This window comes from Leptidea sinapis, chromosome 2 (assembly GCF_905404315.1).
Source record: "Leptidea sinapis chromosome 2, ilLepSina1.1, whole genome shotgun sequence".
NCBI lineage: Eukaryota > Metazoa > Arthropoda > Insecta > Lepidoptera > Pieridae > Leptidea > Leptidea sinapis.
In genome coordinates, this window is record NC_066266.1 from 1,744,410 (window position 1) to 1,769,503 (window position 25,094).

The window sequence follows — 25,094 nt, forward strand, 5'->3', positions numbered from 1 at the left end:
GTCAATGATTTCTTTCCTAACTGATTTCACCAATAACACTACAATTTAAACATAATAAAACTTAGTTTTACTTAAACTACTTCAAATACCAGTCTTGATCTCGATTTAAATCATTTCACTGACAGATGTTAAGCACATTTACGAAAAAAGATTAAACATGACAAAAAAAAAAGAATGTATCAAAAGTCTTATCGATAAGCATGATCAAAAATCAAAATTCTTATATTTCAATGTTTTCTGTCCAACGCGTAAACTATTCTAAATGCAAGCGTTTAGGTAAATGGATTTCAATCTGTCCGTTTTCATCACACGTCCACTCAATTGGAATTGATGGACGTATCATCATAGGGCAACTATTGTCGACCAATACATATCGGAGTGAAATATAAGCTGAATACCCACAAAATAGTTCCCAGGGTGCTTAAAAATGCTTTCGTTAAGAGCCCAGTGTAAAATACGCACAGTGGGTATTTTATGGCAAAAAAATATTATAAGCGAAAGGAACTGCAGGGTTATTCACCTTAAATTGAATTGAAATTTGAAAGTGATGCCTATTACAATGCAATGCCGCAGAAATTAATGAAAAACACAAAATTTAGAGCAAATATTTAAGGGCCTATTTTATATCATTAAACGAGCAATAATTGTATTCAATTTTGAGTCAGAAAAAGTTTGAATATTGTGTGATATATATATGGAAACGGTTCCAAAGATTTTCATAAAATCAGGATTACGGGGGCGATAAATCGATCTAGCAAGGTTTCAATATTTAAAACAGTGTACTTCTATCCATCTTTAAATGAGAAACAGCTACAATAACATTAGAATAGAAAGGCAAATTTCGCCACTGTATACAAGACTGTAATAGCTCAGATGGGTGATTCAGAAGACCCCGGTTCGAATCCAGATGTCCTATTAGTTTTTTTTTGTTCAAGTATTGTATATTCTTAAAAATCCGAGCAAGTCTCGGTGGTCCGGATATTATCTCATTATGTGGCCTCTGATATTGACAGGTGTAGTTCTTTGATGTGCGGTATTCGAAACTGAGCCCCAGAGTAAATCGTGATATCGGTCATCAAAGAAATCAATAGTAATATTGAAGTGTACGAAAATGACGGCCAAAGACTCCTGCATATAAATAGATATAACAGACATTCTTAACTTTTCGTTAGATTATTTTTAACATGAGTGAGTTTGAATAAAACAATTATAAAAGGTGACATTAAAACAGCACAAAAAAGGCATGTCATGTAAATAAACTCAGACATTCCAAAAAGGGGAATGAGACAGTTTGAATGCTATAAAAGTGTTTGATATCCATTAAATATGGTAACGCCGTGGTAAACAATACTAAATCTTTACTTAATGATTAGTAATCCCATATAAGGAGACGTCCAAACTTCACAAACGCCAACGCTCGAATGAGCTGCTATGGTCGGTTGACCGAACGTAACCCGCTTTCCTATTTCAATTCTTTGACTACCCACATAAATTACTTGACGTTGACTAGATTGTGAAGTAAATCTGTATACCGCTGTTTTTCTTGGAATAACGCTAGATGCCAAACTCCAATGGGGCCCTCATATAGAAAAATTTATCAAGTAGATTAAGTTCTGCTGCATACGCAGTAAAAAAGATTAGTTCCTTAACAGACATTGAAACTGCAAGATTGGTTTATTTTAGTTACTTTCACAGCATTATGTCATATGGTATATTATTATGGGGTAATGCTGCTGATATTGATTCTATTTTTGTGCTGCAGAAAAGAGCTGTTCGGGCAATTTATGGTATGGGACCAAGAGAGTCGCTTAGATCTAAAATTAAAGATTTTAAAATTATGACTGTTTCTAACCAATATAAATATGAAAATTTAGTGTATGTTCATAAAAATGGCAATAAATTTCAAAAGGTATATGAAAAACATAATATTAATACTAGAAACAAAAATAAACTGTTAATGCCCACTTCTAGGCTTAGTAAACTCGACAAGTCATTCGTCGGTAATTGCGTTAGATTTTATAATAACCTTCCTGAGAACATAATGGAAATGTCTCTCAACAAGTTCAAAGCCTATATTAAACATAAAGTTATGGAAAAATCATATTACAATTTAAAGGATTATTTAGATGATAAGAAAGCATGGGTATTAATTGCTCTAAAAGATTTGAGCTTTAGTTACCCATAATTAAATATAATAGTATTTATAATTATATATTAAATATATAGTATGAATAATTTTTGGAAAATTGATAATTTATACTAAAAGCAAAATGGTCAAATTATGGGTAGAGGTGTTTAGCGAGTGTTGTTGAATATAGTTTAGATGAACATTCTTGTTTTTAGTTATTTGGTTAAGTTCCTGTGACAGTTTTTATCATGCTCGCTTAAATGTCACTGCTTGTGGCGGCGACGTGGGACGGGTCGTTCCCTTCCCTAAAATATGGTCGAGGGAGGCGATGGCTGGCCCATGCGTCATGCTCGTGAACGGGCGCTGCTTGCGGTGGCAGGATGATCCTGTAGCCGGAAACTGACACATGGTTTTAAAATTAAAATTTTTATATTTTTATAATTGCTAATAAAATGGTCGCTAAATACCTTTATTTATTTACGGTGTGTGTGAATTAATGCATCTACTGTACCATGGCCTGGTATTATTGTTGATACAGTAGTAGTCGGCCGTGAATGTACTCAATAGCTCTTGTTTTTTACGTATTAATTTACATTTTTTTTTGAGTATTTGTAGTTTGAGTATTATTGCTGCATCACTTTACATATATTGTAACTGAAATGATTTGTGAGTGATTGCCACAAAGAGTTTCTTGCCACTTCTTATTAAAGCTCAACCCTCAAAGGAGGTGGATATAAAAAGAAAAGTCATTTCCTTGACCTGCCTGAATAAGGTGATTTTGATTAGATTACCATAGAGGATTGAGCTATTGATTACTGTTAGTAAAAATATAATATTAATTACAAGTTTAAGCAGAATTATCAAATTGTAAGTAGAGGTATTTGGTGAGTATTGCATGATATGTAGGATTATATGGATGTGTTAGGATTATTTTATTGTTATTTGCTGAGTTCTCGTAACAGGTTTCATCATGCTCGCTTAAATGTCACTGTTTGTGGCGGCGACATGGGACGGGTCGTCCCCTTCCCTAAAATATGGTTGAGGGAGGCGATGGCTGGCTCATGCGTCATGCTCGTGAACGGGCGCTGCTTGTGGTGGCGGGATGATCCTGTTGCCGGGGACTCGGTTTCAGATTCTTTAAAGTTATTGTGTATACATATATATGTATGGTTATATACATGTTTATTTATTTATAATCGCTTATAAAATGCTCACAGAATACCTTTATTGATTTATGGTGTATGTGGATGATGCAGCTACTATACTCAATAACTTTTGTATTAATTTACATTTATTTTTTTTGACTTACTCGTGTAAGACATTGACTACTTGACGTTTGAATGTGTTTGTTGCATCATTTTACATTTTACAAATTATATTGTAATTGAAATGATCTGTAAATCTTGATATAAAAGAGTGGCAATGAGTTTCTTGCTACTTCTTCTCATTAGCTCAACCCTTTACGAAGTAGCGGTAGATTCAATAAGAAAAATATTTTATTTTTTTTTGACATTCATAAGTGTCATTTTCGTGACCTACTTGAATAAACTGATTTTGATTTGATTTGATTTTATTATATACACGTTAACATCCAAGATATCGTTACGAAAAATCATTGCAATAATATGAATAAATTTCCAATACTTTTCCGAAAATTGGAACTCAAATAAAGCCAAAACTAATATATTTTAACTGTTCTGTGGCTAACATTGAGTCAGTTAAATTAATTATAGAAAGTACGTTGAATGGTGACCAAATGTGACGAAAAAAGTTGGAACTGATGCTTTTTATTTAATAGCTGTTAAGTCTCGGGCAAACAAATTGGTTGGCTAAACAAGTCTTATTGGCTAAAAGAAACATTGCCATACTTGTCAAGGTATTCAACATGCTATATTACAAAACATGAATTCGTTCTCAAGTTTTTTTTAAATTAAAAAACGGTAAAAGAGTGTTTTTATGAGTTTTACGAGGCGAACAGAATGTTCATTTCATTCATTCTTCATTCAAATTGTAATAGGGTGTTAGAAAATACTATGGATTTCCCCACAATAACAAACCATATGACATTATGTTATGGAAGTATGTAAAATAGACCTACAGATATGACATAATTATTATGGCATTTTACTTTGGGGACATGCTTCTGATGTTAACACTATTTTCCCACTGCAGAAACGAGCTATTCGGGCCATCTATAAATTAGGACCAAGAGTGTTATTAATAAATAAATTTAAGGAAATAAATGTTTTGACTATGACATCGCAATACATATATGAAAACCTTGTTTATGTAAAAAAAATATTGTTTAAGAAAAATAGGGACACTTATAATGTAAATAATAGAAATATGGATAAGCTTGCTGGTCATGTAAGTCGACTTCATAAAGTCACAAATTCATTCAGAGGGTTTTGTGTACGTTTTTACAATAAGGTCCCTGTTGACATGCAGAACCTACCCTTAAACGAATATAAATCAGTTATGAAGAAAAAGTTGTATACAATTTACCTACGAAATAAAATATTTTTATTTGTTTTGTTTGAGACCTAACGAGCTGTTTTCAAATCAGTCAACTGTATGATCTTTTTAACGGCAAAAGCTGCAGAGCTCAATCTATTTGCTAAGTTATTGATATGTGGGCCCCATTGTAAATTACTATCTATGGCAATGCCAAGAAAAACAGTCTTTCAACAATCACCAAATGTATGTAATTTCACTAGCTACTACCATTCCTGTTTCACGGAAGAAAATGGCGTCCCTGTGGTACCCCACCTAGACCCCTGTGGATAGAAGCCTCTCCCACTGGTGTAGATTTTATCTGCACTTTAAGAAGCTAAATAACCCATAGGTAATTCGACCATCATCTATATACCTATATAGCCCAGTGGTTAGTGACCCTGCCTACTGAGCTGGAGATCCCGGGTTGGGATCCCGGTAGGTGCAAACATTTATATGATTTCATATAAATGTTTTTTCCGAATCATGGTTGTTTTTATGAATGTTTAAGTAAGTATATCGTATTAAATATATAGTTGTCTTTTGCCCATAGTACAGGCTATAGGTACCTAGTTTGGGGCAAGATAATCTGTGTAAAAAAGTGTGTCAATATTATTATTATATACATTATGTCTATGGCGACAGATTTAAAGCCTGGTTCCCGAGAGAGTGCGTGCGGTTTAAAACTCACAATGAAACTTCTTTATCAACGTATGAGAGACATTTTATAACAAATCATCACGATTTTCGGTTACGCGCCATGTTGAATTTGTTTTAAATAAGACTGATTAGTGTTAACACTAAAATTATGAATGCATATAATGATTGAAGTAGCTACAAAGCTAAAGTGAATAAATTAACTTGTCAGAAAAACTGGCAGAATACCCAACCGGTAACAAAACCTTGGTATAAATAAATGTATGGTGATGCATATTTATCGAATTCCTCATATGGCAAACTAGATTCTTACCACGACTTTTTCCGCGTAGAAGACCCCATAGTAAAATACCGTACGTCATGATGCTGTGAAAATAACTGAAGTACACTAATCTAGCGGTCGCAACATTCGTGTACTCTGTAATCTTTCTAACTGCATATACCGCAGAGCTGTGTCTATCTGCCAGATGGGCAATATGTGGACCCCACTGAAGCTTTTTATCTAACGTGATACCCAAGAAGACCGTAGTGTCCACAAGTTCCAATCTCTGGTCATTTATAAGTACGTTGGATTGTACCTCCGCCGTGTTTGGTGTAACGAACCGTTAACACTTTGCTTTTTTACTGTTTAAGTGCAGATTATTCGTCTCAAACCAAATTGATTTTTGTTCATTAATTTACAAAAATGCATTTGTAGATGTTGAAGCAAAAGTTTTTCAAAAATTTTACTAAAACAGGCAGCACAGAAATAGGTCTGAAATTAGCAGGGTCAAAAGAACTGTCCGATTTAAACAAAGGTATAACTGCTGTATTTCATGAGGTCAGGGAACACACCCTCATCTATTTTTAGTACTCAATAACTTTTGTATTAATTTACATTTACTTTTTTTGACCTACTCGTGTAAGACATTGACTATTTGACGTTTGAGTGTGTTTGTTGCATCATTTTACAAATTATATTGTAATTGAAATGATCTGTAAATCTATATAATATAAAAGAGTGGCAATGAGTTTCTTGCTACTTCTTCTCATTAGCTCAACCCTTTACGAAGTAGCGGTAGATTCAATAAGAAAAATATTTTATTTATTTTTTTGACATTCATAAGTGTCTATTTCGTGACCTACTTGAATAAACTGATTTTGATTTGATTTGATAATGCATTCATTAAATATTATTGCTAATTCATATGTTATAATGACAAGTAGGTATATTACAATATTAGTCGAATGGCCGCATAGGTCTTTTGTATTTTTTAGGTTAATTAATTTAAAGATTTTTATTATATCGCTACCTGTAACATACTTAAATTTCAAATAAGTGAAAGTTTAAGCTGTGATACATAATAAACTATACAGCCTAATTCAAAATTATAATTTAAGTGATAAAATGCATATATTTCATAACAAATTATTGTGAATTATAAATAACTAGCGGACCCGACAGACGTTGTTCTGTTATAAAAAAAAACTCTTGCGGATGGAATTTCTTTAAATTCTTAGCTGATCTCTACTCGGCGAAAGGAATATTTCTACCAAATTTGAAGTCTCTACGCCTTATGGTTATTGGTGACTATATACGTGGAAATCTCTTATATATGTATTTGATTTGATAATAATAAAGCGTTTTTCGTCTTAATTAGCGACACCTTTATTTATACCAAAAATGTAAATGGATTTGCAGCGGTATAAAACCTTTGTTGCAACAATAAAATGCCCTGTTTACTCCAATAAAATATGCAGTTAGGTACTAACTTAACGTTGTAGGGATAATTTTGTGTGTGTGCAACTATGCCACTTTACGAGCAAGTGTGTTGAAGACAATAATATAACATATTAGTAAAATTTATAATTTCATATTTTTTCTTCTTTACACCTGCATGATCCTGTCTGATATCATCATTCCGTATTCATTCCGTTCTCCGTTTACCTTCTCTGTGTCGTGTGTAGGAACTATCTTGTAACAATGTTGTTCCATTGCTCTTGTCTTGGAAGTGAGTGTTAATGATTTCTCAAATTGACCTCTCGGTAATCGAATCCACGGGCGGCCACTATCGCGATCTATTTACGAGACATTGTCTGTGGTTGACCGCAAAAACAGTAGAATATCGGGTCGATTTCATTCGTTATTCAAGGTTGCAGCGACGGTTCCGTATACAGATCAAACAATGTAAAAATGTCTTGTTGCCCCTCAATTTATTTTAAACAATAATTGGTTCATATAAATTCATATATTTCGAGTATTCTCGAGTGTTAATTCCACTAAAATTTGTCTTTAACCAATTCGACACGTAATTCGTCTCTACTCGAGGCATCCTCAGGAGATGTTCACTCGCCGAGTTCTGATACAAGACTAAAATTCAGTCTTAGAATCTTAGCGGAATTAACGTTTGGATGATTATGGATTCCCGCAAAATAACGCTCATTTCAATATATTTTTTGGTTAATTTAAATGAAATTATGAGATGTGGAGATAGGACTATTTATATTTAGTCCAAACTTATGAAGAATAATACGAAAATTTAGGCCTAAAATGGATATATAATTATAACTAATGAACTTCAGGATAAATGGAAGCCACAGAATTTAACAGGCTCGAACAACCCTCAAAGAAACAATTAAGTCCAGCGCTTAATTATGTCTTTGAAAAGAAGAACTTATAGCTCCAGAATATTGTTATGATTGACTTAACATGGACACTCTTAAAAGGCCTAGAAAAAACCAAAGGAGCATAGCGTCAAACGTCAAGATACGATGAAAAAACGCAAGTCATAGGTGGATTAGAACAATTTCACAATCAAATAAAGGTAGAGAGGTCATATTATGCGGGAAAATAAGGATCGTTTCCAAGATATGTAAGGAATAACTATATTAATAATAATAATAATAAGGAATAAATATATTATAACGGGTCAGGAGACTAAATAGTTCGTCGGAAAACATCAGCGTAAGTTGCTGCAATGGCAAAAGACCAAACAATGTAAATGATATTGTTAATTGCTAATAGATTATTAGCAATTAGTTAAATTAAAAAAAAGCATGAAAGGCGGACTGAAAATAATGCATAAAATAGCAATAGTACGAAAGTTGACTTCAAAAGATGACAAATAATTTCTATAAGACAACAAAAGGAATCTAAATCATTTTCAGAGGAAGGAGGAAAGATTAACTTTTAAAGAAAGTCCAAGAAGAATTGGCACTCTCTTGAAATTAAATCTTTTGACAAGTTAAGAAGAGCCATGGAAAGGAGCAAGCATAGTTTCAAACCTTACGATAAGATAAGAAGAATCGATCTTCTATCAAAAACGCAAGTGATAGATGAATTAGAACAATTTAACAAAAAAGTGACCAAGTCAGGCGGGAGTCTAAGGATAAGAGTAACAAGTCAGTTACCTGATGTTATCCAAGAGAAGAATGTAAGAAATTACAGTAGACAAATTAATGTTATGATTCAGGACTAAAGGGTTTGGAAAACGCAGTAAATTTTCACAAATAATTTATTACACGACGCAGTAGTCAATGATATACTCCTTATAACACTAAACACAAGAATCGATTAACATAGATATCGACCTGACTTGAGAGCTGTTACTGAATGAATCAACGAACCAAACGTTCTCCTACTTATACAAGAATAAGTCTCGAATATTTTCGAACAGCAACATGTTTTTGTAAACAACTCTGTTAACAAAAACAACTAGGTATATCAAAACATTTAAGTCCCTAGTTATTTTTTTATCTTTTCCACATTACGCAGGAAATATGTAATCTTGTTATTAAATAAACAAACAAATCAATATAGGTCATTATTTAATTAGCGTTATCACATACACACAAATAACGGAATAACACCGGACGTTCAATTATTCTCTCTTATCGAAATACTGCTACGAGTATTATATTGTTCAAGGAAAAATTTACCGGCAATCAAATTGTTTTTTTTATTTTATGTTATTTCTCTTATTACCTGGTGGTAAGGGGTACATAAAGACAGGAAGACGCGGTGTTACGCCCCCCACAAGATGGACCGACGATATGGTCAAGATCGCCGGAATACATTGGATTTTAGCGCAGGACCGATGTCTCCCGGCTGATGATGATGAAGGGGTACGTACTGCCCATAACATAAAATTCTAAGCAGAGACACAAGATATTAAGCCTTAACTTGGTGCGGCACCCTTCACAACAAAACACAATATTGCTTGCACATTACTGCACTGACACACACACACACACCTAGCCGTCAGGCGGCATCCAGTGAAAAGCATGGTACCTACTTAATATAATAATATACTCCGCCTAGACTACGTCACGATAAGTGTTACTTTATTTATTTATTGGTAATCAACAGCGTTACAATAAACGTTAACGTTAACATTGATTGTCCTTTTCAGTAATTTGAGGAACCTTCTGATTGACTTAATGAAATTAAAATAAATTATTAACTAGTTTAACTTATTAGTAACTCGTGTGATCTATCTCCTTAGATTAAAATTAATTTATTTATTGAATTATTAGTTCATAATTGCTTTAAGTTAAAAACATATGTTGCTCGGGTAATTGAATCACACACAGTGGCAACACATCACATTGACAAATGTCAATCTGACAGCTCGCCAGTTTAATCGCTAATAATTATTGTCGTGTCGCTCACATCTATAGCGTTGTTTCACTCGAAAATGGTTTGAGAACATCATCGCAACTGATGACTTAGTCTTAGGAGAATCACGTGACGAAGCTGTCACGGGATGAGAATACCAGGCGGAGTATATTATTATACCATAGTGCAAAGAAGTATTGAGGTACAATTGGGGGGCCATCCATAAATTACGTCACACTTTAACCTGATTATCCGACTGCGACATGGGACAACGGGGATGCAAAGCTGAAGACACATGAATAAATCAAGATAAATCTTAAATATAAAAACTCAAAAGTTATAATGTAAAGAAAAAATTTAATAGGGGCGCGGGACGGGGGTTAAAATCCATTAAATTTGTGTGATGTAATTATGCATAGCTCCTTGTAATAGGTCTCAGAGACGTGTGGGCTAACATTAAAGTGAGTGTATATTATCCCAATGATATATGCACTTACAAGAAAATGCAGGGAGACCTCCATCGTTGGTCATTAGGAAACTTAACAGAAAATATTGATTCCTGCGAATGAACCATTTAAATATAAACTAAATGAAAGTCGTATTGAAATATTATAAATAGGAGCATTATTATGAATGCAGACAGATTCGCGACCTCGAGCGACATGACTTATTACTCAATTGGCTAGTCGACGACGCCGTATCTGATTTATTATTCTGTGATCGTTATTTTAATATCAATCAATCAACTGCGATATGAAATACGTTTTGAGTACTCATTTAAAATGGGATAATGAGGACAAACGAAATGTTGTTCAATTATATATATTTACGACGACCTGTATAGCCGAGTGGTTAGCGATCCTACCTACTAAGCTACAGGTCCAGGGTTCGAATCCCGGTAGGTGCAATCATTTATATGATGAATATGGATGTTTGTTTCCGAGTCATGCATGTTTATATGTATTTATGTGTGTTGTGTGTATATTGTTAAATATATCGTTGTCTTGCAACCCATAACACAGGCTGATAATTTGTGTAAAAAAGTTTGACATTATTATATATTAAAGTATACAGTGTTTTATTAACTGGTACAGTATGGGTATACCTAATCCAGAAAATATGCAGAAAACAGTCTGATGAACCATTAGCCTTGCATTAAGGATTGGTCTCCGCTGCGCTCCAACTAGAAACCATTAGAAAGACTACACCACAGTGGGCGTACTCGAGCCAGTCTCGAACAATGTGTGACGTTGACGTGCGACATGATTTGAGGTTGCGTAGTAAAAGTTTGTTAAAATAATATACAAGAAATAAGAGAGACACTGGGATCGCATAACATAAGTAATATTTTTGTATTTTATTAAAATCAATGTAAAATAACATGAAGCGCAGCATCTAATAGTTGCTGCAATAAAAAAGCTATTGTTCTAAGGTTGTACGGTATCTAGTTGGAGCGCAGCGGAGACCAATCCTTCATCTATGCCATTAGGCTCTATTTCAAAACAAATTTTCCGTAGTTATGTCATAAGTCCAGCGTGAATATTTTATACATTTATACATACACAATTTTATTTTACTTTTTTATTCATTTTGTACACGCAGTCTATAGATAGAACCCAATTAAAGATCCAAACTCAAACCCACATGCACACACTCACTCACACACACCCACACAGTTTTCAGACTTGTTTTAATTGTGAGATAATTGTAAAATTTGGTTATTAATCATTTTTGTTTATTTCTATATAGTTTATCAAGTATTATGTATCCGCTAAGGAAGTTGAGAGATATTCCCAATACAAGTGTCCTAAGACAACACACTGGGAAGTCTCAACCACTAAAACGTAGGTACATGCAAATTTTGAAATAAACGAAATTTAATTTTATTTATAAATTCACAATACAATCTATTTGTTATATTTCATAAAAATACCCTGCAGATTATCTGCATTATAATAAGTGAGGGATACATTTTCGGAGTTCTGACTTTCGGAGAGGTGCTACTGTATTATACCTAGTAAAGTAATAGTCTGTATTCTAATACGTATTCAAGTGTATGTATGTCTCTCTCTTCATAGCTGTGTATAAGAGACAGCAGTAATACATGAGTTTCTTGCGTCGCTTCTTCTCTCTCAGAGCGCCATTTGTTTCCCAAGCGGTAGTAGTATCTAGTAGTTATTAGAAATGACATAAAAAATAATTCTAATGGAATCAATTTTGATAAAATAAATGCCTTTTTTACATTACCTATTGATAGTTTCTGGATAACAAAGTGATTTTTCTCGGGATCATCACAAGGTAGGTAAATCTGGAGACATGGTATTTCCGGCACTTGTCGACGAACCCCCGAGAGAGCCCTGCATGACTAATATATTGTATATGTACCTACCTATTTAATGTTTTCGCATTTTTTTTGGGACCAGACGAGCAGGACGTTCAACTGATGGTAATTGATACGCCCTGCCCATTACAATAAAGTGCCGCTCAGGATTCTTGAATAACCTTTAAATTTAACTTTTTAAAAGGCAAATTGGTATTTATTTTCTCAAAATTGATTCGTTTAGAATTATTTTTGATGTCATATTTATAATTTTTGTTTGTGAACCGATCGGCAACAAGCTAACACTAAATTATATGGGGAATTTGCCATACTTAATACATCGCTGAAGCCCGCATTTAAAATGGCTGAATCATTTTAAATTTAATTTCTGATATTAGCGTGCACTAACAAATAAAATAATATAAATAAAACAACATTAATTAATTAAAATGTAATAATACTTCAGAGTATTGTACGTTCCTTCGCAGCCATTTGTATTATACGTCAAAATTAGTATTAGTACTATGGACGCTCGCGAGAGGCGTTTCAAATAGGCACAAAAAATTTGCAGTCAAACATATGGAACAGCCTGTCCAGTGGTATTTATACAGGTCAGTGCCTATTACTTACTTTAGCTAGGGCTCTCAGCAATGTTATTATTGTGGTCCATGTAGTGTAATGTAACACTAATAAAATATTTTAATAGGATATTTTATCGTATAAAATACTCTTTATATATAATAGTTTATAATATTTAATATAATAACTTGTATTATATATATCGTATAAATAGTCACTTTTCGACACATACTAGCCATGCACATTAAGATCTCACAAAAGAAAGACTTGCTGTGAAAAAAAAAATATCTGTTACCCAAAGACACAAAACCCTCTTCTTTGTCAAGGTCTGTATGATCGCAGCCTTAAACAGCCACGTAATAATATTAATTTATAAACAATGACAAAAAACATGTTTTTACTTTGTATGGCATTATAGTTAATTTTATTCATCTGTAAGTGTACAGTGTGTATTTGACTCCCCCCCCCAATAAACTCCACGGCGAGCGGTCCTGCGCTGTCCTCATCTAACGTATTCCGCGATCTTGATCAGATCAGAAGATGTTTTTTAAGAAACTTTTTTTATTTGTGATTGATAATATTTTATAAAGTTTTCGTAATCCACAAAAAAATAAGAATGAAGGTAACTAATAGTATACAGTATTTATAATATACGACATAACAATCATCGAAATATTATTTTACCAGAAACTTTTATACAAACTGTTTCAAACGGAAAACCTCAAGTAAACAATTTAAAATAACAAGTTATTTTCATGTTATGCAACACTCAATCAAATCAAATTCCACTCACACAATTGTTCATTGTCATAATAAAACATTGATCACTCAATGAAAAGTAGATACACGTATGCGCATGCGCATTACTCGCGGGCAACTGAACTAGACAAAACAGTAAACTAACACTAAGGGCGGGAACGGTGCAGATTTGTTTATATTGGACATAGATTAAGTTATAATCACGAAGATACTCCAAAATGAACATGAAAAACATTATTCTGTAGTCAAATTTAATTTGGCTCGAAAGAATTTTGTACAATATAAATTTGTATATATTTAGTCCGAGAATTGGGGGAAAATAATAAACTGATGAGATTTGAAAGAGCAACATCTCAAGTCAATTTCCTCATATCCAACGGTTAACAGATATCACCTGTAAAGTAAATGCTGTAGATAAAGACACAACCTGAGAGTTAACCAAGATATTCCAAAATTTACGATTTATGGTGACAGTTTGTAAGAGCGTTCGGACGGAACTCGAGAGCCGCGGGTTCGAGTCCCGCACTGTCCTTAAATTTTAGGTACAAATTTAATTCGTATAATAAATTCAATAAAGAGGGATATCACTTAAAAATGACAAATTGTTAATTCTGTACTACTAACTTTAAAATATGTACTATGCTATATTGTAAATATAATTTTCAATAGATTTTGAAGTAATAACTTATTTAGGCTCACTTTAATTAGCGCGTATTGAATGAGACTGAACTGTCACGATTCGGTACGTAACACTCGTTCGGGTAAACTCGGCGCGATCAGTCAGTGCTTCTTACTTTAATTATAATTGCATGTATTGTAAAATATATTATAACTAATTCGTTACTATTCGTAAAACTACGAATATACAACTAAAAAATAAGTATATTATAAATAGTATGTGCGTTAAGAACAAAAACTGATTGTATTTCTTATTATTAAAATCGACTTGGTGTTCAGTTGTTTCGACCGCGCTTTGAATGACAAAAGTGTTAAGTGAAAATTTTCCAAATCATATCCAAACTTAAAAAGGGAGGAGTCTTATTTCATGTTAGTGTCCCTTTAAATTAACAAAATTGAATAACTAACTTGACGTTTTTAATCATTTTACTATAAAATAAAAAATGTTCTTGCCCCGTGTTCGCGTCCGTCTCGCGCGTGACGTAGTGTTACTACATCTAATGGGCGATACAATAGACTTTGAACATTACTATCACGAAATAAGGTGTTAATTAAAATGAATGTTTGAATGTTATCTGTATAAGTTGATGGATACATACATACAACGCCGCATTTTTTAACGATCTTTTAATAGGCGATTAGGAGTCCAGTTGTTTATTGTACCTAACCTGTACGAAGTTGAATGCCTTATAAATGGCGAATTTCTGTGACATATTGTTCTACATATTATAAACCACGGCTAACGAAACAATGGAACGAAAGAGAAAGGTATATAGGCGAGTGAAAGAGATAGTATTCTTTATCTTGCTGGCCGTTGTTTACTGCGATTTAACAAGGCATAGTAAACTTATTAATTATATAAATAATGATAAGCACATAAATGCTACAGTAAAATAAAGGATGCTTTTTTATTTGGGTGAGAATTGCTATACAACAGTGCTGCTCTAAATTCAATTCAGACATATAGTTTTATCTTCCCACAATAAGTATAATACTTATGAAATTATGCAGCTTTGTGCTCGAAGTTATACCGCAATGCAGTTTTATAATTATAATTATGTGTAACTCGCAATCATTAGAATTAATCCTGCCCCGGATTAACTTACTAAATGCTTTACATCTTTTCAATGTAAGTTTAACGTCAACTTTTTCCGGGTCACGAAATACACGTTTAAGTATTCGTTTATTGAATATTATACTCAGAGTTAATTCTTTAATACGGAACCCAAGAGACCCAGCAGTAATCTTTAAGTGTTCTATTTTGGAAATAAATTACCATAATAAAAATTAACTAAATTATCAATTTTTTTTTGTAATACACATAAATGTAATTATACCAATAGTTTCAAGAAGTCCCAGGAACAACGAAAACGCGAAGCGAAAGAATTGGTAAGCATTATTGTGTCTCGGTCCGAAGGGCCCCGCAGCAAGTAAAATTAATGGTCAAATGAGACCCGTAATATCTTATGTTTCGGGTGACTCGCGCAATTGTAGTGCCGCTCAGAATTTTTGGGTTTTTTAAGAATCCTAAGCGGCACTGCATTGTAATGGGCAGGCCGTATCAATTACCATCAGATGAACGTCCTGCTCACCTCGTCCCTTATTTTCATTTAAAAATAAAAGACTGCGAATTATATGTCCTTATATGTGTACATAGAACGTCATTGTGTTCTACACATAGCTCTATACTGAACATGCAGACTATGGTAGAGAGAGACAGCAAAGAGAGAGCAAACGTCTCTCAACGTGGTTGCCTATAAAAGTACCGAGAAACTGTAATAGGCATAAACTAAAGTTCAGTTCTGCACAAGTGCGCATTCGCTGTTCATTGACATGAAATAACAATAATATTAGTACGATTGGGTAGAGGAAGTTAAATTTGATATTATATACAAATAATAATATCCTCGAACAGATTTAATTAGTTCATAGTTTATGCTAAGATAAATAAACATATATATGTACATGATAAACTGTAGGTAGGTACATAATTTTCATCCATAATATAAAACAATTATCCATAGCATAATAAAATCGTGAGCGACGTATTTGTACGTTATATATATACTTAAAAAAACTTTGCATATGATATATGTAACCGAGTCGCAATTTTTTTCTTGTGTAATGCTAATTAAATAAAATTTGAATATTTGGATATTATGATTCAAGTAAGAGTCAATTTTATTAGCAACCTATATTTGAATAATGATTATGCGTACATCAATATTTGTGTTATGATTCCATTGATCAAATAATTATTTTTTATGAACTACAAAAAAATCTGATTATTATTATTATAGGATGCACCGATGATCTAGTCAACATCGCCGCAATAGGTTGGATAAGGGCAGGAGGTCTCCTGCAAAATCGACAGCGATATATTACAACGATACGATAATACCCCAAATATATATAGCACCTATCCTACTCTAACCGAATATGTTCGTATTCCATATCGTTTATCGTAACAGCATCGTAACCATAGACTAATATTTTGATTTTTTTATGATGTTAGAGTGAATGAATTACGCGCAAACCTTGAAAAACTAAATATTATCTGTGCACTGTCGCTGTTAAGTGTCAAAAGTCAAAACATAGTTTAGGCTCTAAAGACCATGCCAGACTTTGCACCACCTATTTGCATCATTTTCACAAAATGTAAATATTCAAAAATTTTGTAATGAATAGAATATGACCATTTTAAATTGAAAAAATAATACAAAACTTGTAGATAGTAAAATCTAAAAAAAAGTAACTCAACCCCTCTCGTCGACTTCCTATTTCTCAGGCGGCCATTTGCATTTCTTTCTACGCATAAACGATCAACAAAATGACTTAAATTACTTGGTAGTATAAAAATCCTGTTAAATAGTAAATCTTATATAATTATTTTAATAATATTTATTAAGTATTTATATTGTATGGCAAATATATCTATACAACTTGAAACGATAATAACAACGATAGCCTAGAAGGTGTTGAGATTTTTTTTTTATGGAATAGGAGGACAAACGAGCGTACGGGTCACCTGTTGTTAAGTGATCACCGCCGCCCGCAATCTCTTGCAACACCAGAGGAATCACAGGAGCGTTGCCGGCCTTTAAGGAAGGTGTACGCGCTTTTTTTGAAACCCGGAAACACCGCACAAAGAACCTCATTCCACAGCTTTGTAGTACGTGGAAGAAAGCTCCTTGAAAACCGCACTGTGGAGGACCACCACACATCCAGATGGTGAGGATGATATCCTATGAGTTTGATTATTTGTGAAATTCGAATATTTGTCTCTGACATTTTCAACTAAGAGTAGCGTTAGGAGCGATAATATCGAAAAATGTTGCGTTCGTTCAATCATCGTTTCGATATTGAATACGATGTACTCGTAACTTAGAGTAGGATTAGCCACGATATATCGAATATCGATTTTAGGAATAGGCCCCCAGAGCAGGACCGATCATCGTGGAGGCCTCTTTCCAGCAGTGGACGTCTTCCGGCTTATATGACGATCAAATCAAATCAATCATATCAAAATCAGTTTATTCACGTAGGTCACGGAAATGACACTTATGAATGTCAAAAAAAATCTTATTTAATCTACCGCTACTTCGTAAAGGGTTGAGCTAATGAGAAGAAGTAGCAAGAAACTCATTGCCACTCTTTTATATCAATATTTACATTTACATCGATTTACAAATCATTTCAATTACAATAAAATATGTAAAATGATGCAACAAACATACTCAAACGTCAAATAGTCAATGCCTTACACGAGTAAGTAAAAAAAGTAAATGTATATGAATACAAAAGTTATTGAGTACAGTAGCTGCATCATCCACATACACCATACATAAGTAAAGGTATTCTGTGAGCATTTTATAAGCGATTATAAATAAATAAATATGTATATATCCATCCCTATACATATTTATGATCATGAACTTATGAATGATCAATATACCAGTGAAACATTGTTATAACAATTGAACAATCTACCAACAATTGAACGCATACATAAAAATAGATTAATAAAAATGACGCTATGTAGCGGTCACTATATAGTGAAATATTTTGCGTGCATATATTTTATGCAATTCGTAAGAGAATTTGTAAGAACAAAACTCTTGACAAACGCTTCAATTAGGGGTATTTGTTATAGTTTGGAAGTTGGAACGTTTAACGGATATTTAGGACACTGAAGACAAAACAAATAATCGAGATTCGAGAAGATTTTCGCTCGCAGTTATATAAAGATTATAATTAAAGACGAGAGGAGGAATTCTATACGGGTGTATTGGTAGTTTTAGTCGTAGAAATTTGATAATTGAAGTATTCTAATTGAAGCATCTAAATTTCTTTTTAAGTATAACTTATTTTTTTGTATGTAAAATGAATTCTATTCAAATATTTTTATTCAAAATAGGATGTGACATCACTTATTGAAAGTCAAAAACCTATTCCAAAAAAACGCATTCGTTTGGGCGCAACAAACTCAGCGGGCTTCTTTTTTCATCGAAAAAGTATGTTTACAAAGTAATATTGTACAATTAATATTAATTACTTATTATTTAATAGCCTGAGGGCGGTCGCTCCTAGTAACCTTTACCACACAAACGTTTTTTAACAATTCTTTTGAGGATAGTACAATAACACCCATAAACAACTTGGGTTTGTGTGTAGTGCCGAACGTCCTGAATGAAGATGTTATTAAAATGGTAACCATGTAGAGACCATGCTTTGCTTCAGTCCTCAATATAAAATAAAATAGTTTTCTTTTTATGTATCGTTGTGTCGTTTTTGTGAGTTATAACTGTTATGGCGTGTTTGTGGGAAAATGATTAGAGTGCATTTTTGTAGCGGTTTTCCGACACCTCCCTCTAGTGAAAAAAAGAAGTCTGGGAGAGTTTCTTGCGCTTTTTCTTCTCTCTCAGAGCGCCTTTTACTTCCGAAGCGGTTGTAGGGTCTAGTACTTATTTTAGAAATGACATCAAAAATAATTCTGAAGGAATCAATTTTGAGAAAATAAATACCTTTTAGTATAGTGTGAAGTGACACTGCCAATAGATAACAACAGGTAATTATGGTCATCAAAACAGCAGAGTTCTGTATTGCAAATAGTTTAACTTGTTATGATGTGGCCATATTGTAGCGATAAGGGCCAGATTTACGTCACCCATTGTCGCGACACCTCTTGAGCAATCAATATGTCATATCCACTATAAATATAACTTCTAGAGTTATTATCTTTGTGCCCTACCAAGGAAATATACTTAACTTGTTAATGTATTATATAAAAATAGTAGGTAACCGTGAGATTCTTTGTTGGTACATACTGATACAAATCTATATTTTCCAAATTAAATTTGTACCAAGATTTGTGGACAATGTGGGACTCGAACCTCCGCCTCAGTATACGCCCCAGCACTCTTAGCCAAGCGTTCAAACAACTAAGCCGACCTTCGGAGTGACGGTTGTTAAATTTTGGTGTGGTTGGTAAGCGCGCTGGGGCGTTACCGAGATGTGCGGGTTCGAGTGACACATCGTCCACAAATTTTAGTATTAATTAAATTTGTATACTTACTAAATAAGTAGACTTGGGGAGATTGGATATCTATTTAAATTAATAAATATTTAATTCTCAAAGTCTGTCTCGGTGTATAGAGAATACCAGCGTTGAGAAGTAAAATCCCCGACATAATGCTGACTAGACACCATTTTGGTTAGAAAATTTATTGAGGTAGGCGTTACTTTGCGGAAATCCATAATTATGAGACATTCGGTCTCGTGCCAGAGTTTGGCGAGTCAACATCTCCTGAGGATGCCTCGTGTAGAGGCGAAAAACGTGTCGAAAGATTAGCGGAATTAACACTAAAGAAAACTCAAAACATTTAGACCATTTTGGTTGTTTAATGTACAATATGTTTAAAAGATTTCTGTAAACTTTTTGAACCAAATAAGCCTTTTAATTATTAATATCCGGACGACCGAGCCTTGCTCGGATTTTTAAGAATGTACAAAACTTAAACAAAAAAAAAACTAATAGGACATCTGGATTCGAACCGGGGTCTTCTGCTTTCCGGATCACCCAATGTCCCATCTGAGCTATAATAGTCTTGTATATAGTGGCGAAATTTACCTTTGTATTCTAATATTATTGTAGCTGTTTCTCATTCAAACATGGATAAAACCATTTTTTTTAAATTGAAACCTAGCTAGATCGATTTATCACCCCCGAAATCCCCTGCATACTTAATTTTATGAAAATCGTTGGAGCCGTTTCCGAGATTCAGATTATATATATATACAAGAATTGCTCGTTTAAAGATATAAGATAGGATTATTGTAGTTCCAAAAGGTTAGGAGATGACTTAAAAATAACAAATTGTCAATATTTTCTGGTCCGCTAGTTTCGTAACTTAATTACAAAAACAATCAAGATAAGTTATATCATACACATTACTTATCGAACTTGGTTGGGTACACTACAGTTAAAAGCAATTGTTTTAAGCATTACTTTATCGTAAATTTCTTAGAATTTGTAACATACAGTCTCTTAACACATATTACCCTCATTTTAACTCAAGTAAAATCAAAAATCTGATCGAATTTATTTGTTGCGCGCAGCAGTTCCTCACGTGATGCAAGAGAGTATTGCAATGTTCTGACTACTACTCGGATTTAAGTTATTTTTTGTTAATAAGAATTCAAAGATAATTATGGTGTAATATGTGGTATGTTCCATATTTCGGATTTATTGTAGCACGTCATTTGCTTGTATGTATAAAAAATCAGAATAAATAAAAAACAAGATGGCTTATTGCTAATTTAAAAATAATTGCAAATTCAAAGGTCCCCACGTGTGAAAGTTTACGAAAGCCTAAACGAATAGCTTTATATTAGACGAATATATAATGTAATACTTAGATAATTTATAGGTTAACTCTCAAACTCAATTTTTGTCGCATTTCCACAGCTGTTACTGTCTATCTAGTAGTACAAATGATCGATAAAATAAAAAACTCAGAAGTAAACCCCCAGTAAGGATACCTTACAAATTTTATGAATAATGTTTGAAATATACGGCCAGCGAGTTATACAATAAATTGCGACAGGCAAAAGTTTGTCAAAGAAGTATTGCTGTTACTTTTTTAACAGGCTTTAAATTATTGTTTTACTTCTTTACTTAATCACGGAGAAGTTTTATTTTGGAAGAGGAAGACAAACATGCATATGTACATATAAGGTTCACCTGATTGGTGTGTCTATACGGTATGTCGTGACAGCGTCCCATACTAAACAACAGAGGAATCACAATGTTGCCAACCAAGCGGTCGGGGGGGGTTTATGGAAACGGTCGAATAAACGTATATAGGAACATATTGTTATGTTTTTCAAGTGATAATCCTCGTATCGTAGCATCGTACATATTTGTTTTCAAATTTTAATTTGAAAACAAATATGTACGATGCTTTCAAATTGATTGATGAACTATTGATTTCAATCCCAGAAGTGAGGGTTATCACTTTAAAAATATTTAACAAATTGTTTAGATTTGAAAGGGCAACATTTTAAATCAATTTCCTAATCTGCAAATATTGGGGTTGAGCAAGTTATCAACTGTAAAGTTGATCCTGTGATGATGCCACAACCTGAGAGTTGAACAAAGCATACAAGATTTTATAAACGATACGTCACTCGAACGGTTAGCTCAGTTGGAAGAGTACTCGCACGGAACGCGAGAAATCGTGGGTTCGAGTCCCGCATCGTTAAATTTTGTTATCAAATTTTATTTGCGTATATAGGAATTCGAAAATTGAAAAGACATTGGTATGTACCGGGGGAGGATTGGACCCGGGGCTCCGTACTGAGAGTCAACGGTTGTACGTATCAGAACAATACAAGTTATAGAACAGAAGCGTAACAAAGCTGTCTCCTTCAAATTTATATTGATCGACGTCTGTCACTCTACTGTATACAGGGTGTAATCGTTAAGGGTTACCAGGGGATTATTCTAACTATTACAGGTCCCCCGCCGCGAGACTTAGTCAATCGAGAAGTATCTAAAATTTTGATATTAAATACATTTAGAATGAGATTACAAAATTTTGTAGTACGAAATATAGTTTTATTACTTTGTTAGGTTAATAAACAGTTACCTTTAATATTCGTTCTAAGATAAAATAACATTTTAAGATAAGGAAATCAAAACCTATATACTAATCACATACTACATCTATGGAAATGTTTAATATAAAAATTTTGGATACTCTTCGATGGATTTTTAGGGTGCTGTATGGCAAAAAACGGAACCTTTATAGTTTCGTTATGTCTGTCTGTCTTGTCCGTCCGTATGTCACAGCCACTTTTTTCCGAAACTATAGAACTATGCTTTTGAGACTTATTAAGTATATGTATTCTGTGAACCGCATTAAGAAAAATAGAAAAAAAAAAACAATAAATGTTGGGGGTTACCTATCCTTAGAACAGAAACTCATAGTTTTTTTTTCATCAAACCTATAAAAGTTGCAAAACGAACGTTAACAAAATGAACGTTACATGCTGCTACGGAACCCTTCGTGGGGGTGTCTGACTCACACTTAGCCGCTTTTTAAACAGTTATTGATATCCTTTTACTGATTAGGAACGTTCGTTCGATATCTGTTTAAAGTTTTTTGATATCTTTATAATCATCTGGTCATACTTAAATTTTGGTTAATTTGATTTATTCAATATTTTGAAAATGAAACCAAGTATAATTAAAAAAGAAATATGTTTGAGCTTGAATGTTTCATTACGTTTTGAGCGAAGCGTGTATTGGCGACCTAATTTACGTGTCGTTTTAATTTCCGCTCTCGTCCGACCCATTACAAGTTTGGGAAATGTGTTTTATGACATCGCTGACGAAATACACCGGTGATGGCGAAGGGCTTTGTAACTGAATAATCATTTAGATGTTTTTTGAAATTAATAAATGAAGAATCTTTGTTTAACACTTAGAAAATAATTCAGAAACTGGGAGTATCTTATTAGTTCTTCTCCCCAAGTCAAAGCCTCTTTCGTTACTCTTTTCTCGTTACTCTGTGGTAAATAAACATATTTCTATTCTATTCTACAAATATATTTTTTAAAGCGACTGCGTAGCTGCGGACCTGCGGTGCTTGCGCTCGAATTAATGCATGACGGAGCTAGGGCTGTCAATTTTTTTCTAGAAGATATAGAGTATTTTCTATATTTCTTCTCCAACTTGTTACCTAAATTAACGTTATATTATGAGGCATATAATCAGTCAGATTATGGCTGCAGTTAGAAGCGCCCGGGCGTTAATGGCTTCAGCTTCCAACAAGTTTAGTTAGTTCAGTAAAATAGAGAATATTATTTGTTAAGTTAATGAACATGTGACAAAAAAGTTTATTGTAAAAAAAATTTTAGTATATTCTTTTAGTGTAATAATAAAGAGCTACATGAAATATAAAGGACAATGTTTTACTTTAAAGTACGGTTGGCAACCCTGGACGGGCGGGAATGATCCTGAAAATGATGTCCAAAATGCTATGAATTCCTTTTGTATATTTGCTCTATTGAACGATATTAAAAATTCCATACCAGAAAATGGCATATAAGAAACAATGTTATCTATTCTACTACTGGATTTTAACAGGGTGTCTACTCGTCCACAATTTTCTGTCTCACTATATAGTAATAGCACAATTGTTTGAAGTCTAAATTAAAATTATTTTTTTACTACTTGTTTGTACTTTTTACTGCATTACCACTCGTACAAATTAAAAGTATTATTATTTTTTTATATATATTTATAGCATAATTGGCACCAGGTCAAATGAAACTATGGTATAAATTAATAATAAGATAAAAACAATTTTTTATCAAATTAATACGAGATTACATGAATGGGAGTACTAGTAGAATTATATTTCAGCCCTTCATTTGCAAAATACTTCAATATTTGCAGAAGCTTTAAAAACATCAGCCTCTCCACGTGTGTGGCAGCCTAGCTAAACTCTATAAAAAACGACACATTCGATGGTATGAAACGTGCAGTCATTGATAGATTGACGTATGACGGCTATAATCTTGTAAAAACCGGAGAAAGCCGAAATCCACTACATTTAAAACAACTGTTCGCTTTCAAACTTAGCCGGATTATACTTCTTCATCATATTGTTATTACTATTTCAAACTTATGACAAATCTCACTGTACGTTTCATACTAAACCAAATTTCAATTTTAAAAGATTTTAGGGTTCACATAATTCATATATCAAATAAATTATCAAAGATAATTTAAATGTCTCTAGAGATTGAGAAAACAGTTAAGCTTCTAATGTAAATTTATTACACTGAGGTTCTTCGTCTGTGGCAGTCGTACTCTGTGGCGCAGAGTCAACAAAGACGAATGCAATGAACTATTCAAGAGAGCCAATCGCCCGCGGAGCGTTTGCATCGCTCTGAATCGGAAATTCGCCCCTTTGAAACATTGCACTCTCGAAATAGAACTTTAGTGACAGGGAGTCTAGAAACACCACACGCATATATATACAATGTGTCCCGGCATGTAGTAATAAAACTTTAGGGATAGTAATTATAAACTATTTCATCGACGAAGTACCCCATATTGGGGGTCAATTCTAAAACCCTACCAGTCTGCTTTACTGCTACTTTTATTTTTATCTTAGCAAAATTCAGCTAATTTTGTAAAACACTAGTTTAAGTTCAGTGTCTTATAGGGGCTCAATCTTTGTCTTATTTTAAAGGCAAAGGTGTAATTTAAGGCATGTATTTTTTTTAAATGATGTTATCAGCTACGCTGTCCAACCAATAAAATTCCCATGACCCATCGCTCGATAAGCAAGCGTAAAAGTGTATTTAAA

At 33.4% G+C, this 25,094-nt stretch overlaps 1 protein-coding gene across 5 annotated transcripts in view; it reads right to left on the reverse strand.

Annotated features, from left to right (window-relative positions):
* Positions 1–25,094, reverse strand: part of LOC126974674 (protein enabled) — an 80,617-nt gene that overhangs the window by 46,546 nt on the left and 8,977 nt on the right. For 2 of the 5 annotated variants that reach the window (XM_050822234.1, XM_050822241.1), the window contains exon 1: positions 13,459–13,647. The exons of 1 other annotated variant lie outside the window; for it this stretch is intronic. The gene's annotated coding sequence lies outside the window, so the exon portion shown is untranslated. Of the gene's footprint in view, positions 1–13,458; positions 13,648–25,094 lie in introns of those variants that run through there. 2 more of the 5 variants (XM_050822249.1, XM_050822259.1) reach the window with 2 other exon arrangements.